The sequence below is a fragment of the Triticum urartu genome, chromosome 1A (assembly GCF_056163025.1).
Source record: "Triticum urartu cultivar PI428250 chromosome 1A, HENAU_Tu73, whole genome shotgun sequence".
In the NCBI taxonomy this organism is placed as follows: domain Eukaryota; kingdom Viridiplantae; phylum Streptophyta; class Magnoliopsida; order Poales; family Poaceae; genus Triticum; species Triticum urartu.
This window is the reverse complement of record NC_141873.1, coordinates 564861446-564879680: the sequence shown is the minus strand read 5'-3', so window position 1 is coordinate 564879680 and position 18235 is coordinate 564861446.

Genomic DNA, 18235 nt, shown 5'->3' with positions numbered 1-18235 from the left:
ATCCAAGCAGATCCAACGAAGACAAACACCGACCCAATCCCGCGAGATCCACGGGAGACACACCTCCACACACACCCTCCGACAACGCTGAATGCATGATAGGGAAGAGGGTAGGAAAGGAAAATCTTATTCCATCTTCAAGGAGCTCCTTGCATCGCCTTGTTGAGCCGAGCACGCGCCCTAAACAAACTAAAAAGAACACACACAAACGAAGTAGGAGCCCTCCCGTTGGCAAGGGTCATGGTCCACCACGTCTTTATGGTCCCAAAGCTACATGAGTCGAGGCAAATCAGCGACAGCGGTGGCAGGAGATGAAGAAGCCCTCATTGCCTGGAAGTTCGCTTTGGGAGGATAAAAACGTCTCATGAGGAGCTCTCATTTTCAAACTTCAATATTTGCTTGGGTTTTATGGCGAGTTGTATAATATAACAATGTTTTGAAGGAAAAAAACATTGTTCAAAGGAGTCAAAAAAACAATGTTGCAACAAGAGCAATTACACGGAGTTACACGGGAATGAAACTTCCTCACTATTCCTCTTTGATTTTGGCGAGTATTCGTGCATACAGCTCACACCAACACAAAAAAGCATCAGTGCGGTGACCGTAACCACAGAGGAATTACACACGATTAATGGCGCGTTTGAGCCCTCTGATGCTCACCACACGACATCATCTTTGTTCATGTCGTCCTCCATGCCAGGCTATAAAACCAACCAATGACGCGCCCTTCCCAACCCGAACCCTATCGTGTTCTCCTCCCTACCCGCCTTCTCCCCTCTCCGCGATGAGCTTACCACCACAATGTCACCACGCCACCATGCAGCCTGTTGGTGGAACTTGGTCGACGACAAAAGTTTGCCGTCCCAGATGTCGTCCACCAACGATGATACCTCTCCTTGTGTAGGAGTAGTCATAGCGCCATTGGGGCATCCTTGTCCCGCCGTGGCTCTTGTGGCGCTTAGGCCTTGTACTACAATGCTAGGTGCTTACGAAAATAAATTAATTTTTTTTCTTCTGAAGCACCAGTACCTATTTATGAAGAAAAGACCCCTAATTAAGCGCCTACCCTCTATAAATAAGCATCGGTGCTTAAAGAAACACCGATTTATTTCTCTAAACACCTGTCCTGAATGTCTTGCATTGTATAAGGCCTTACAGTGCACGCATGGGACAAGTGCCGCTATCTCCGTGGTGAATCAGGTTTTCAAAATTATTTTACAAAATGGACTAGTTAGCAATTCATTCATAAATTGCAATCTGTGGTGCATATCCTAAGCGTTGCTTCTATTTGGCATATAGTACCAGTGCCAAATTCATTCATAAATTTCAATCCGTGGTGCATATCGTAAGAGTTGCTTTTATTTGGCATATACTAGTACCCAATTCATTAATAATTTTTCATTCATAAATGGTATTGTGATGCTACTATTACTGAGAATCTGCTACTATTGTTATTGGTCGTGTTAACTTAGAACCCACGTGCGATTCAAAGTCTGGAAAGAGAAAGAAAGTCAAAGTCTGGTGAATTGGTCGTCCCTGTATCTACTATTAGTGCGTGCGTTTCTTGACCAACAGACATGGTTTTGCCTGGTCTCACTCATCTAGACCACCCCCAAGCTCGGGTCCGGCTGACTTTCGCAAGATGGCGATATATCGAAAAGACAACAAAAAATCGGTCAATATATTGGGGCAAGACGAAAATGTTTCCGGCCGTTGTTTTATCACCAGCTCTAGTTGGAGAAGAGAAATAGTTTGGCAATGTGTGAAATGCGTGGGGCGACGCGAGGCCCTCAAATCTGAAATGAAAAAAGGAAAGGAAAATATAATAATAAATCAACTCCCACCAAAGCTACGAGCCCATGTAGCGTAGCAGAGCCTGGCAAAGCTACGAGACCTGCTACTCATCCTAAATCAACTCCCAGTACAGTGTAGGCTGAAGCAGTGTACGTACGAGTATTCTCTGTTTCCTGACGAGAACATTCTCTGACTCCGTGGATGGTTTCGTTGAGTTACTATTTTAGTTGGACCTTGAATGAAGGGGTTGCCGTTAAAGCCACGATGAATGAAACGTTCGGTAGCCGCCCCGCTGCTCCGTGAAGTGGACACGAGAGAGAGAGAGAGTGACGTTGACGGTGTGGTTGGTGCAGAAACTTGAGACCAAAACAGTGTGATTGGTGCGGTGGTACGTATCTATATCTATACTACTTATAAAAGAGCAAACATTATTTTCTCTAAATACATCTCACAAAACGTACACGGATACATTATCACCGTATGATTAGTCCCATTAAATTTAATCTAACGGCTAGCCTTAACCAAATCTGTTCTCTGTGTGCACTTAGCAATTTACATTGACTGACCGTACTCCACCGTGGAGGAAAATATGAAAGTCCATGCCTGGTTAATTAGGAAACTATAATCACGGACACATCCTATTAAAAAACTAATCACGGGCACATCTAATTATTAGGAAACTAATCACAAACCTATCCTATTATTAGGAAAAAATCACGCGTGCATCCTATTATTAGGAAAATAATTATGAGCCATCCTATTAGGAAATTAATCACGGACGCATCTAATTATTGGGAAACTAATTATGACTGCATCCTCTTAGATAACTAATCACGAACACATCTAATTATTAGTAACTAATCGCGAGCGCATCCTATCGTCTCCTATCAGGGAATCGTGATCGCGAGTCGCCAGCCGTCACCAGCCCACCACACACGCGAGCCATAATGGGAGACACGCGAGGAGGAGCTGCGGCTTCCTCCGAACACACTTCTACTGACTGCAACGACTTCGTCCACATCCTGGGCATGCTCTCCGGGAACCACCGGCATCCGCGTCGACTTCGGCTCCATCCACAACACTCACGCTGACAACCACCCACCGCCGAGGTTCTTCAAGTGGGGGCAACGCTGAGTATCTTGGACCAGTATAAGCGGGCCAAAAAAATCTGCCCCCACAACCATGCATGTAGATTCGCCTGGTCGCCAACCATCATCGTCCCCAGGGCGGTGCAGGTCTCGGCCACTGTGCAGCAGGTGAAGCTAATCACGGCCCCATCTCACTCGCCCGAAGCCACCGCCGACTCCCTCAGCTCTGACGCGTGCTGCTCCGTTGGACACGCTTGTCCGGTACTCGCGCGTGGACGACGTCGTCCAAAGCTAATCCCGGTGCGTGGAGGCCGCCGCCTCAAAGCTGGATGACTGACTCACCTGCGTCGACAATGCCGCCCAGCTGGTGAGAGGACACGGTCGCCGCGGCCGCTCGCAGGCCTAAACGACGGAGACGCTCGCCTTCACGCGAACGCACCACACACACGCATTAATCAAGTAAGTACCGAGTGTTGTTTTTTTACTGTCATCGCTACCTCGCCGGTGGTGACACATCTAGAAGTACAGGAACTAGAGATGAGGCAATGAGAAACAGAGGAGCGTTGGAGCACACACAGAGACGTTCGCCTTCTTTCTTTCTTTATTTTTTCACTGATTTTTGCGTACCTGCAATAGACATCCCTGTTTTTTTAAGTACTGACTACCGGTTATTACATGTCCAACTCATGACTACATAGTGAACTCACAGACAAATTCGTTGAACCAAGACCTTACTTGCAGTCATGAAATTACGTTTCACTGAAAAAACCCAGAAGTTTGCATAAGTGTTGGGGACATAATTATGTACGTAAGCCGGCCAGGAGGGGCCGGGTTACGCAAAGAGAAGCCCATCTGAAGCCCAAGACCAAGATGTGAAGATGGCGGTTCAGTAAAGGGTCTAAAGGCCCACAGACGATTTAGGGCCCATGGTGATAAGCCACCATGAGGGCGCAACTTGTATTGTAAGGTAGAAATAACTAGTCACCGAGCCGGACACTGTTTATGAGCCGGCCGGGACTCTGTAAGCCGTAGGGCGTCAACCCGTGTATATAAGGGGATGACCCGCTGGCGGCTAGGGACAAGAACCAAGAGATCGAGAACCGGGCATAGCGTATCTCGCTCCCTGGTCATCGAAACCTCAAGCAATTCCAACCCAACTAGACGTAGGCCTTCCTTCACCGTAAGGGGCTGAACTAGTATAAACCTCGCGTGTCCTTTGTCCCGATTAACTCCTTTAAGCTTCCTAGTTGCGATGGCTCCACGATCAAGTCCTTGCAAGAGGACATCTGCCGTGACAATTCCACGACAGTTGGCGCCCACCGTGGGGCCAGCGCACGGTGGATTCGAGTTCTTGAAGGGCAGCTTCGAAGGGCTCAAGGGATACGCAGTTGGCCGGATGACCAAGAGTCGTCGCGGCAAGATCTACATCGACGACGAAGGCTGGGGCCCCAACGCCGGTTCAATTGAGTACGGCTACCGGGTCCCCTTTGGCGGAATTCACGTCTTCATCGGCCGGATTGGTGAGCCGGGCCCTGAGCTAGACAGCTGCACCGACCTCGTCGAGACGGCTCAGCGTGCGAAACCCGCCCGAGCTCAACCCGTCGTGAAGCGTGCCTTTGTGGGTTGCATCCATGGAGGTGAACTTCCTAAAGGATCTGAAGGTGATGGTGAGCCGGCCGTCCTCTCTGACGATGATTCATCCGCCGGCTCAACAGATTCGCTGTATCAAGTTCAAGATGGCGTGCTTGGGGGCTGTTCCGATGGCAGCACTATTCCGGACCTCTCAGAGTCGCCAAACTGGGCAGGAGTCTTCATGGCTGGTATTCAACCCTGCCAAAATTCTACGGCTTCAGCGGCGATAACGTCCGGGCTAGGAGCAGCCGGGGCAGGAGGCCCTGTGCGCTCACCGGCTCAGGTGCTGATGGATCTCATGGATAAGCTTACGGCTTTGTTAACTATTACAGTCATCCCTGCGAACCAATCTGAGCATGAGGCTGAGGTGGCACGGGTTCGCGACGAGATCGCCCGGGTCAAAGAAACCTTAGTAGCTGAGGACGCTAGATTAGCAGCAGAGCGGGCGGCTTTGGACGTACGGGCGCAGCAACTTCAGGCAGAGGCCTTGCAGCTCACGTTGAGCCTGAACGCATCTAATGAGGTAATGAGGAGGAGACATCAGAAAACTCAGTCCCGTTTACCTCAGAATTATGATCCTCGGAATCTCTTTGCTACACCCGGGGCCGGCCCAAGTAACCCACCAGGTGCGAATCAGCTTATTATATCCGGAGCGGGGGGTCCAGTCCGGCCTCAGGGGATGGCACCGCCTCACGGCAATATGACACCGCCCAATTACGTACCAATACCGCAGGGTCACTTCTCCAGCCCCATGGAGAACTTAATCGCAACATCAGCATGTTTGGCGGCTCTCCCGGTAGATGGGGATGATCCGGCAGTGGTGGAAACCCGGAAGATCAAAGAACTTGTCCAAACAGCCCTGGCTCAGCAAGAAACCTACTCCTACAGCCGGGATAGGATTCACTCGACTCCTCCGCCCTGGTTAGCTCCGCCTCGTCAAAATCGGAGCCCGAGTTACAGTAGACACATGGAGTCAGAGGCCTTGTCAAGTAACGCTCAGCGCCGGAACCAGCCCGGGAGGTATAACCCGGTTCAGGATCGGATACGTCAGGAGGACGAGCGGGCGGCTCAGCTGGCGGCTCAGCTAGCAGCCCAACAGAACTCACCGGCTTACCCGACGACTTCCGTTGAAGCGGGGGTTGCTACTAGAACCGAAGGAGTTTCTTGTCTGGTACCGGCTCTACGTAATGTACGTATGCCCAAGGATTTCAAGGGGCCTCGGAAGGTGCCGAATTATACAGCCGATTTACAGCCTGGGGCATGGATTGAAAGTTATGAGATGGCTATGGAGCTGCTAGAGGTTAGTGATGAAGCGATGGCTAAATATTTCACCATGATGCTGGACGGAACGGCCCGTTCTTGGTTAAAGGGTTTGCCACCCAACTCCATTAGTTCATGGGCGGAGCTAAAAGCCCGTTTCATCCAGAACTTTAAAGATACTTGCAAGCAGTCTATGTCAATTGTGGATCTGACAAATTGTAAGCAAGAAGAAGGTGAATCTACGACTCATTGGTGCGTCGGGTCAAGGATATAATACATTCATCTGACAAGATGGATGCCGGCTCAACAGTTCTCATGCTGGAGAAGAATTGCCGCTTTGAGCCTCTGAGACAGAAGCTGGGGGGCCTTAAGCGTGATTGCAACGATATGGGGACGCTGATGGCGGCTTTAGTCAAGTATGCCGATTCTGATAGTACCAAGTGAAAGGGCATTTCCCTACTTTATGTTTTGGATGATGATGACAACCCTTTGTGATCTAAACGTGTGCTATATGTTTCAGGTTCTCGATGCTTAGGCTTACATCGGATTGCTATTACCTCTCGAAGGAAAAGATCGAAGACGTGTCCTCTACAGTTTTATTTTCCTTGGTCGTAGAGTACCCGTACTATCAAGAGGGAGTTCTCATTAGGAAGCTCTGGGGGAATCAGTTCACGTACACTTTTCTCACCCTCTCTTTCCCTTCCTCAGGTGTGTGTGTGAGAGAGAGAGAGTTTTCCTTGCCTCTTGCCCTCTTTTCTTTCCTGTTCACTGTTTCTGCCCAGCGGTTGTACCGCTCTCTGGAGCGGTTGTACCGCTGGGTCTTGTCGCTCACCAGCTTTTGCTCAAGCGGTTGTACCGCTGCCTCCGGGCGGTGGTACCGCCACCATGCTCTGCAACAGCTAGGGCGGTGGTTCCGTCCATGTACCGCTCAAGTACCGCTCTCGCCTCTGGTTTGATGCTATTCTTGGGCGGTAGTGGCCCGGTTGGTCCGGTTGTTCCACGATGACCGGTACCACCGGTGGTCCGAGCGGTTCTTCCGCTCAGAACTTAGCCGCCCAAGAGCTCAAGGCCATGCGGTTGTTCCGGCCAGGCACCGCCCAAGTACCGGTCAAGCTCCTGTTTTGATGCGGTGGTTTTGCGGTAGCCAGGCGGTTAGTCCGGTTATCTTTCTTAGCCGGTACTACCGCCCGCCTGTCCGGTTGTACCGCTTGGTAGGGGTCTGCTGTTACACCGTGAGTCCCGGTTGTACCGGGACGAGGACCGGTTGTACCACTGCAGTGCAAAAACGCAGTAACGGTTGGAAATTGAGGGTGAATATATAAGGGAGCTTCTCCCACCTACCACTTCTACCTTTGACCTCTCACACTCCACCATTGATGCCCTTCAAGCTCTCTTGCCCGATCTCTCTCTCTAGCCACTCAAACTTGTTGATTTGCTAGGGATTGAAGGAGGAGACCTAGATCTACACTTCCACCAAAGGATATTTGGTTCCCCCATACTTTCTTGTGTGGATTTTGTTACTCTTGGGTGTTTGAGCACCCTAGACGGTTGAGGTCACCTCGGAGCCATATTCCATTGTGGTGAAGCTTCGTGGTTTTGTTGGGAGCCTCCAATTAAGTTGTGGAGAGAGCCCCAACCTTGTTTGTAAAGGTTCGGTAGCCGCCTTCAAGGGCACCAATAGTGGAATCACGGCATCTCGCATTGTGTGAGGGCGTGAGGAGAATATGGTGGCCCTAGTGGCTTCTTGGGGAGCATTGTGCCTCCACACCGCTCCAACAGAGACGTACTTCCTCTCAAAGGGAAGGAACTTCAGCAACACATTCTCGTCTCCACCGTCTCCACTCTTGGTTATCTCGTGCCTTTATTTAAGCAAGCTTACTTGTTTCATATCTCTTGCTTGCTTGTGTACCTATCCTCGTTGCATCATATAGGTTTCTCACCTAGTTGCATTTCTAGACAACCTATTTTGATGCAAAGTTTAACTTGTTAAAGAAAAGCTAAAAATTGTTAGTTGCCTATTCACCCCCCCCTCTAGTCAACCATATCGATCCTTTCAATTGGTATCAGAGCCTCGTCTCTTTATTAAGGACTTTACCGTCCAAAGAGTATGGTTGATATTGTAGACGGTGTGGAGGAACACTCCGGTGTGAATCCGATCTCGTCTACGGGAGATGGGGGAACTTCGGTCTCTCGTGAGGAGTTCAATGTGGCCTTGGAGACATTGAAAACCTCCATGACGACCGAAGTCGAAAGCATGTTTACCAAATTTCTTGAGGGGCTTAAACTATCCACCGCACCGTTGAAAGTGGGTGATCCCGCCAACAAGGTGACGGATGCTATCCCCGACAAGGGGGAAGCTAGTAGTGAAAAGGCTCCTTCTTCTAGTGGCAAGAATGGCACCGACATCTTTGCCCATGTGGAACCACCACTTGTTTATGGTGGACCGATTCCTTCCACTCATTTGAATCATGCCGGTCCTCCCCTAAGATTGTGAAAAATGAGGATTTTGATTCTTGGGTTTACCGCTTTAAACGTCATTTAAATCATGTGAACACTAACCTTTGGAGAATCATTGAAGAAGGTTTCTATCCACATGATCCAAGCAACTTCACTCCTCGAGAAGCCGCGGACAATCAATTCAATGAGAATGCTCTCTTCATCATTCAAGATGCTATTCCACCCGAAGACCTACCTCATCTTCGTCCTTTCGCCTTGGCCAAAGATGCATGGCATTGTGTTGTGTCTCTCTACCGGGGAAGCGCAAGCATTCAATGCTCCAACTATGAAGTGGTACAAGATGAGGCCGATGAGTTTGCAATGAAAGAAGATGAAGAACCTCGTGAGCTCTATCGGAGAGTAACCAAACTCGCGGTCTCACTACGAGATCACGGGAGCAAGGACACGGATGACAATTGGATCAAGCGCAAATTCCTCAAGGCAATGATGCCCTATCACAAGGCCATGTCCTCCGTCATTCGTCAAAGACCGGACTTCCACACTTTGACCTCAAGCGAAGTGTTGGATGAGTTTGTGGCCATGAACATTTTGGACAAGACCGCCGACAATGCGGTGCTCCGTTCTCAACGGGCAGAGAAGCCTAACCTTGCATTGAAGGCCAAGCTCATAGTGGAAGACGAAGAAGAGGAAGAAGAGGAGAGCAACCCCGAAGATACGAAGTATGCATATCATGAACACATGGCACTTGCTTCAAGGCAATTTTGGAGCAAGAAAAACTCAAGGCCAAACTTTAGCAAAAACAACTCGAGTGGTACAAGGGGCAAGCAACGTGTAAGGACTTGCTACAATTGCGGCAACGTGAGTCATTTCGTTGCGGAATGCCCGTATGAGAAGAGGGAAGACAATGGTGGCAAACTCATCCGAAAGGACAAGGCCAAGTCGTTCCCCAACAAGAACAACTTCACCAAGAAGACTCATCCCAAGGCCTTGGTTATGCAAGAAGAGTACAATGAGGATGATGAAGATGATGAGTTGGTTTCCATGGCCTCCGTTGCCATTGCAACAACGTCACGGGTGTCTCTCTTCGACTCACCCAACGAGAGCATCACCGCCAAGTGCCTCATGGCTAAAGCCACCAACAAGGTAACCTCCAACATCAAAACTACCATCATTAATCATCCTTCCCCAACGGATAGCATTAATGAATTTGAGGGAGCTAATGTGGAGGCTAACGAGTTTGAGGCCTTTATGGGCAAACTCAAGGGAAAATCCAAGAAGCACTTTATTGCTCTCTTGGAACAACTTGGTGAGGCCAATGACATGATCGAGGCTCACGAAGACACCATCTCTAAGATGGAAGGACATAGTCGTGACTATGCCGATGAGATTTCGGATCTTTCCAATGCTCTTGAGGAAGAGCGTGGTCTTCGTTTGGCTCTTGATGAGTCACACAACGTAGATCATGCTAAGTTAGAGAAAGATTATGATCATGCCCTCGTTGGTTCTCGTGTGCTAAATTCCGAGAAGGCCAAACTCGGGGTTGATCTTGCTAGACTCAAAGAGGAGTTTGATATACTTGACAAGGCCCGCAAGGCCTTGAAGGGTATTCACGCTAGTCTCAAGGAGTCTCATGATCAACTCCAAGTGAAGCTAACTAAGGAGAAAGCAACTTTTCCTCATATGGTTTTAATTGATAATGCAAATGCTACTAACCCGTGTTGTGAGCATATACATCTTGTTGAGGAAAATGCTAAGTTGAAGGAGCAACTTGAGAGAGGTCTTGCGACTTGCATAAAAGGCAAGAAGAACCTCAACGATCTCTTGACCAACCAAAAGGGAGGTGTGGCCAAGGAAGGGGTTGGGTACGTCCCCGACTCCAAGAACAAGAAGAAGAATGACAAGACCAAACGGCCTCCTCCTCTCATGAAAACCTTTGTGAGGGAGGGAGAGAGTGCCCCCGAGGAGAAGAAGAAGAATAATGTCAAGAAGGGAAATGTCACCCCTCCCAACAAAGCCGGCGATTTTAATCCTTCTTATGTGTTATGCCGTGCTAGTGATGGGCATGTTTATGCCAAATTTGTTGGTTCTCTTCATGAATACATTGAATGGTCTATTTGGGTTCCTAAGACCCTTATTACTAACATCAAAGGACCCATTACAAAATGGGTACCTAAAACCAAGCATTGATCTCTTGTAGGTGTTTGCTTCCGGTGGTGGATCATGGTTGCTTGATAGCGGAGCTACAAATCATATGACCGGAAGCAAGGACTTGGTGGTGGACGTGCACAAGGTTCCATCTATTCCCACCAATGTCGAGTGGGGTGACGCCTCATCTTCTAAGGTATTGGGACTTGGCAAGGTGGTCATCTCTCATGATCTCACGATCGAGAAGGTCATGCTTGTTGAATCCCTTGCATACAATTTACTTTCCGTTCGTCAACTTGCAATCATGTGCTTTGCCACTTTCTTTGATATCGATACCGTGGCCCTCTTGTGGAGCAAGACTCTTAAAGTAGCCTTTGTTGGGCATGTCGAGAACGGTCTATATGTGATTAACTTTTCGGAGCGACCCACTAAGACCGCGACATGCCTAATGGCTAAAGTTGATGTGGGATGGCTTTGGCATCGCCGTTTAGCCCATGTCAATATGAGATCTTTGCAAAGTCTCCTCAAGGGGGACCATGTCTGTGGACTAACGAATGTTAGTTTTGCTAAAGATTGTGCTTGCAGTGCCTGTGTCGAAGGAAAGCTACATGAAAAGGCTCACCCTCCCACGACTATCATTTATTCAAAGAGGCCTTTGGAGCTCCTTCACATGGATCTCTTTGGGCCTCCATCCTTCGATAGTCTTGGAGGTAGGAAGTATTGCTTGGTGATTGTGGATGACTACTCAAGGTACACGTGGGTGTATTTCTTCAAGAGGAAGAGCGAGACCCAACAAACCGTCATTGACTTTGCAAATGAAGCACAACGTCAACACAATGCAAAGATCTTGACAATAAGAAGTGACAACGGCACCGAGTTCAAGAACTACACCTTGGATGAATTTCTTAGTGATGAGGGAATCAAGCATCAATATTCCGCACCATATACCCCTCAACAAAACGGTGTCTCGGAAAGGAAGAACCGGACGTTGATGGATGCGGCAAGTGAAGGAAATATGCCCTAGAGGCAATAATAAAGTTATTATTTATTTCCTTATATCATGATAAAAGTTTATTATTCATGCTGGAATTGTATTAACCGAAAACATAATACATGTGTGAATACATAGACAAACAGAGTGTCACTAGTATGCCTCTACTAGACTAGCTTGTTAATCAAAGATGGTTATGTTTCCTAACCATGGACAAAGAGTTGTCATTTGATTAACAGGATCACATCATTAGTTGAATGATCTGATTGACATGACCCATTCCATTAGCTTAGCACCCGATCATTTAGTATGTTGCTATTGCTTTCTTCATGACTTATACATGTTCCTATGACTATGAGATTATGCAACTCCCGTTTGCCGGAGGAACACTTTGTGTGCTACCAAACGTCACAACGTAACTGGGTGATTATAAAGGAGCTCTACAGGTGTCTCCAAAGGTACATGTTGGGTTGGCGTATTTCGAGATTAGGATTTGTCACTTCGATTGTCGGAGAGGTATCTCTGGGCCCTCTCGGTAATGCACATCACTTAAGCCTTGCAAGCACTGCAACTAATGAGTTATTTGCGGGATGATGTATTACAGAATGAGTAAAGAGACTTGCCGGTAACGAGATTGAACTAGGTATGGGATACCGACGATCGAATCTCGGGCAAGTAACATACCGATGACAAAGGGAACAACGTATGTTGTTATGCGGTCTGACCGATAAAAGATCTTCGTAGAATATGTAGGAGCCAATATGAGCATCCAGGTTCCGCTATTGGTTATTGACCGGAGACGTGTCTCGGTCATGTCTACATTGTTCTCGAACCCGTAGGGTCCACACGCCTAAGGTTACGATGACAGTTATATTATGAGTTTATGCATTTTGATGTACCGAAGGTTGTTCGGAGTCCCGTATGTGATCACGGACATGACGAGGAGTCTCGAAATGGTCGAGACATAAAGATTGATATATTGGAAGCCTATGTTTGGATATCGGAAGTGTTCCAGGTGAAATCGGGATTTTACCGAAGTACCGGGAGGTTACTGGAACCCCCCCGGAAGGTATATGGGCCTTAGTGGGCCTTAGTGGAAGAGAGGAGAGGTGGCCAGAGATGGGCCGCGCGCCCCTCCCTCCCTTGGTCCGAATTGGACAAGGAGAGGGGGCTGGCCCCCCTTCCTCCTCTCTCTCCTCTTCCCCCCCCCCTCCACGAATCCTATTCCAACTAGGAAAGGGGGGAGTCCTACTCCCAGAGGGAGTAGGACTCCTCCTGGCGCGCCTCTCCTGGCCGGCCGGCCCCCTCCCTTGAAGCTTTATATACGGAGGCAGGGGCACCCCCTAGAGACACAAGTTGATCCACGTGATCATATTCTTAGCCGTGTGCGGTGCCCCCTTCCACCATAGTCCTCGATAATATTGTAGCGGTGCTTAGGCGAAGCCCTGTGACGGTAGCACATCAAGATCGTCACCACGCCGTCGTGCTGACGGAACTCTTCCCCGACACTTTGCTAGATCGGAGTCCGGGGATCGTCATCGAGCTGAACGTGTGCTAGAACTCGGAGGTGCCGTAGTTTCGGTGCTTGATCGGTCGGGCCGTGGAGACGTACGACTACATCAACCAAACGCTTCCGTTGTCGATCTACAAGGGTACGTAGATCATACTCTCCCCTCTTGTTGCTATGCATCACCATGATCTTGCGTGTGTGTAGGAATTTTTTTGAAATTACTACGAAACCCAACAGTGGTATCAGAGACTAGGTTTTATATGTTGATGTTATATGCACGAGTAGAACACAAGTGAGTTGTGGGCGATATAAGTCATACTGCTTACCAGCATGTCATACTTTGGTTCGGCGGTATTGTTGGACGAAGCGGCCCGGACCGACATTACACGTACGCTTACGCGAGACCGGTTCTCCCGACGTGCTTTGCACATAGGTGGCTTGCGGGTGACAGTTTCACAAACTTTAGTTGAACCAAGTGTGGCTACGCCCGGTCCTTGCGAAGGTTAAAACAACACCAACTTGACAAACTATCGTTGTGGTTTTGATGCGTAGGTAAGATTGGTTCTTGCTTAAGCCCGTAGCAGCCACGTAAAACTTGCAACAACAAAGTAGAGGACGTCTAACTTGTTTTTGCAGGGCATGTTGTGATGTGATATGGTCAAGACATGATGCTAAATTTTATTGTATGAGATGATCATGTTTTGTAACCGAGTTATCGGCAACTGGCAGGAGCCATATGGTTGTCGCTTTATTGTATGCAATGCAATCGCCCTGTAATGCTTTACTTTATCACTAAGCGGTAGCGATAGTCGTAGAAGCATAAGATTGGCGAGACGACAACGATGCTACGATGGAGATCAAGGTGTCGCGCCGGTGACGATGGTGATCACGACGGTGCTTCGAGGATGTAGATCACAAGCACAAGATGATGATGGCCATATCATATCACTTATATTGATTTCATGTGATGTTTATCTTTTATGCATCTTATCTTGCTTTGATTGACGGTAGCATTATAAGATGATCTCTCACTAAATTTCAAGATAAAAGTGTTCTCCCTGAGTATGCACCGTTGCCAAAGTTCGTTGTGCCCAGACACCACGTGATGATCGGGTGTGATAAGCTCTACGTCCATCTACAACGGGTGCAAGCCAGTTTTGCACACGCAGAATACTCAGGTTAAACTTGACGAGCCTAGCATATGCAGATATGGCCTCGGAACACTGAGATCGAAAGATCGAGCGTGAATCATATAGTAGATATGATCAACATAGCGATGTTCACCATTGAAAACTACTCCATTTCACGTGATGATCGGTTATGGTTTAGTTGATTTCGATCACGTGATCACTTAGATGATTAGAGGGATGCCTATCTAAGTGGGAGTTCTTGAGTAATATGATTAATTGAACTTAAATTTATCATGAACTTAGTCCCTGATAGTATCTTGCTTGTTTATGTCAATTGTAGATAAATGGCCCGTGCTGTTGTTCCGTTAAATTTTAATGCGTTCCTTGAGAAAGCAAAGTTGAAAGATGATGGTAGCAATTACACAGACTGGGTCCGTAACTTGAGGATTATCCTCATTGCTGCACAGAAGAATTACGTCCTAGAAGCACCGCTGGGTTCCAGGCCTGCTGCTGGAGCAACACCAGATGTTATGAACGTCTAGCAGAGCAAAGCTGATGACTACTCGATAGTTCAGTGTGCCATGCTTTACGGCTTAGAATCGGGACTTCAACGACGTTTTGAACGTCATGGAGCATATGAGATGTTCCAGGAGTTGAAGTTAATATTTCAAGCAAATGCCCGGGTTGAGAGATATGAAGTCTCCAATAAGTTCTATAGCTGCAAGATGGAGGAGAACAGTTCTGTCAGTGAGCATATACTCAAAATGTCTGGGTATAATAATCACTTGATTCAATTGGGAGTTAATCTTCCAGATGATTGCGTCATTGACTGAATTCTCCAATCACTGCCACCAAGCTACAAGAGCTTCGTGATGAACTATAATATGCAAGGGATGAATAAGACTATTCTCGAGCTCTTCGCAATGCTGAAAGCTGCGGAGGTAGAAATCAAGAAGGAGCATCAAGTGTTGATGGTCAACAAGACCACTAGTTTCAAGAAAAAGGGCAAAGGGAAGAAGAAGGGGAACTTCAAAAAGAACAGCAAGCAAGTTGCTACTCAAGAGAAGAAACCCAAACCTGGACCTAAGCCTGAAACTGAGTGCTTCTACTGCAAGTAGACCGGTCACTGGAAGCAGAACTGCCCCAAGTATTTGGCGGATAAGAAGGATGGCAAGGTGAACAAAGGTATATGTGATATACATGTTATTGATGTGTACCTTACTAATGCTCGCAGTAGCACCTGTGTATTTGATACTGGTTCTGTTGCTAATATTTGCAACTTGAAACAGGGACTACGGATTAAGCGAAGATTGGCTAAGGACGAGGTGACGATGCGCGTGGGAAATGGTTCTAAAGTCGATGTGATCGCAGTCGGCACGCTACCTCTACATCTACCTTCGGGATTAGTATTAGACCTAAATAATTGTTATTTGGTGCCAGCGTTAAGCATGAACATTATATCTGGATCTTGTTTGATGCGAGACGGTTATTCATTTAAATCAGAGAATAATGGTTGTTCTATTTATATGAGTAATATCTTTTATGGTCATGCACCCTTAAAGAGTGGTCTATTCTTATTAAATCTTGATAGTAGTGACACACATATTCATAGTGTTGAAGCCAAAAGATGCAGAGTTGATAATGATAGTGCAACTTATTTGTGGCACTGCCGTTTGGGTCATATCGGTATAAAGCGCATGAAGAAACTCCATACTGGTGGGCTTTTGGAACCACTTGATTATGAATCACTTGGTACTTGCGAACCGTGCCTTATGGGTAAGATGACAAAAACACCGTTCTCCGGTACTATGGAGAGAGCAACAGATTTATTGGAAATCATACATACAGATGTATGTGGTCCGATGAATGTTGAGGCTCATGGCGGATATCGTTATTTTCTCACCTTCACAGATGACTTAAGCAGATATGGGTATATCTACTTAATGAAACTTAAGTCTGAAACGTTTGAAAAGTTCAAAGAATTTCAGAGTGAAGTTGAAAATCATCGTAACAAGAAAATAAAATTCCTACGATCTGATCGTGGAGGAGAATATTTGAGTTACGAGTTTGGTGTACATTTGAAACAATGTGGAATAGTTTCGCAACTCACTCCACCCGGAACACCACAGCGTAATGGTGTATCCGAACGTCGTAATCATACTTTACTAGATATGGTGCGATCTATGATGTCTCTTATTGATTTACCGCTATCGTTTTGGGGTTATGCTCTAGAGACGGTCGCATTCACGTTAAATAGGGCACCATCAAAATCCGTTGAGACGACGCCTTATGAACTATGGTTTGGCAAGAAACCAAAGTTGTCATTTCTGAAAGTTTGGGGCTGCGATGCTTATGTGAAAAAACTTCAACCTGATAAGCTCGAACCCAAGTCGGAGAAATGTGTCTTCATAGGATACCCAAAGGAAACTGTTGGGTACACCTTCTATCACAGATCCGAAGGCAAGACATTCGTTGCTAAGAATGGATCCTTTCTAGAGAAGGAGTTTCTCTCGAAAGAAGTGAGTGGGAGGAAAGTAGAACTTGACGAGGTAACTGTACCTGCTCCCTTATTGGAAAGTAGTGCATCACAGAAAAATGTTTCTGTGACACCTACACCAATTAGTGAGGAAGCTAATGATAATGATCGTGAAACTTCAGAACAAGATACTACTGAACCTCGTAGATCAACCAGAGTAAGATCCGCACCAGAGTGGTGCGTTAATCCTGTTCTGGAAGTCATGCTACTAGATCATGATGAACCTACGAACTATGAAGAAGCGATGGTGAGCCCAGATTCCGCAAAATGGCTTGAAGCCATGAAATCTGAGATGGGATCCATGTATGAGAACAAAGTATGGACTTTGGTTGACTTGCCCAATGATCGGTAAGCAATTGAGAATAAATGGATCTTCAAGAAGAAGACTGACGCTGACGGTAATCTTACTGTCTACAAAGCTCGACTTGTCGCAAAAGGTTTTCAACAAGTTCAAGGGGTTGACTACGATGAGACCTTCTCACCCGTAGCGATGCTTAAGTGTGTCCGAATCATGTTAGCAATTGCCGCATTTTATGATTATGAAATTTGGCAAATGGATGTCAAAACTGCATTCCTGAATGGATTTCTGGAAGAAGAGTTGTATATGATGCAACCGGAAGGTTTTGTCGATCCAAAGGGAGCTAACAAAGTGTGCAAGCTCCAGCGATCCATTTATGGACTGGTGCAAGCCTCTCGGAGTTGGAATAAACGCTTTGATAGAGTGATCAAAGCATTTGGTTTTATACAGACTTTTGGAGAAGCCTGTATTTACAAGAAAGTGAGTGGGAGTTCTATAGCATTTCTGATATTATATGTGGATGGCATATTACTGATTGGAAATGATATAGAATTTCTGGATAGCATAAAGGGATACTTGAATAAGAGTTTTTCAATGAAAGACCTCGGTGAAGCTGCTTACATATTAGGCATAAAGATCTATAGAGATAGATCAAGACGTTTAATTGGACTTTCACAAAGCACATACCTTGACAAGATTTTGAAGAAGTTCAAAATGGATCAAGCAAAGAAAGGGTTCTTGCCTATGTTACAAGGTGTGAAGTTGAGTCAGACTCAATGCCCGACCACTGCAGAAGATAGAGAGAAAATGAAAGATGTTCCCTATGCTTTAGCCATAGGCTCTATCATGTATGCATTGCTGTGTACCGGACCTGATGTGTGCCTTGCTATAAGTCTAGCAGGGAGGTAGCAAAGTAATCCAGGAGTGGATCACTGGACAGCGGTCAAGAACATCCTGAAGTACCTGAAAAGGACTAAGGATATGTTTCTCGTATATGGAGGTGACAAAGAGCTAATCGTAAACGGTTACGTTGATGCAAGCTTTGACACTGATCCGGACGATTCTAAATCGCAAACCGGATACGTGTTTACATTAAACGGTGCAGCTGTCAGTTGGTGCAGTTCTAAACAAAGCGTCGTGGCGGGATCTACGTGTGAAGCAGAATACATAGCTGCTTCGGAAGCAGCGAATGAAGGAGTTTGGATGAAGGAGTTCATATCCGATCTAGGTGTCATACCTAGTGCATCGGGTCCAATAAAAATCTTTTGTGACAATACTGGTGCAATTGCCTTGGCGAAGGAATCCAGATTTCACAAAGAACCAAGCATATCAAGAGACGCTTCAATTCCATCCGGGATCTAGTCCAGGTGGCAGACATAGAGATTTGCAAGATA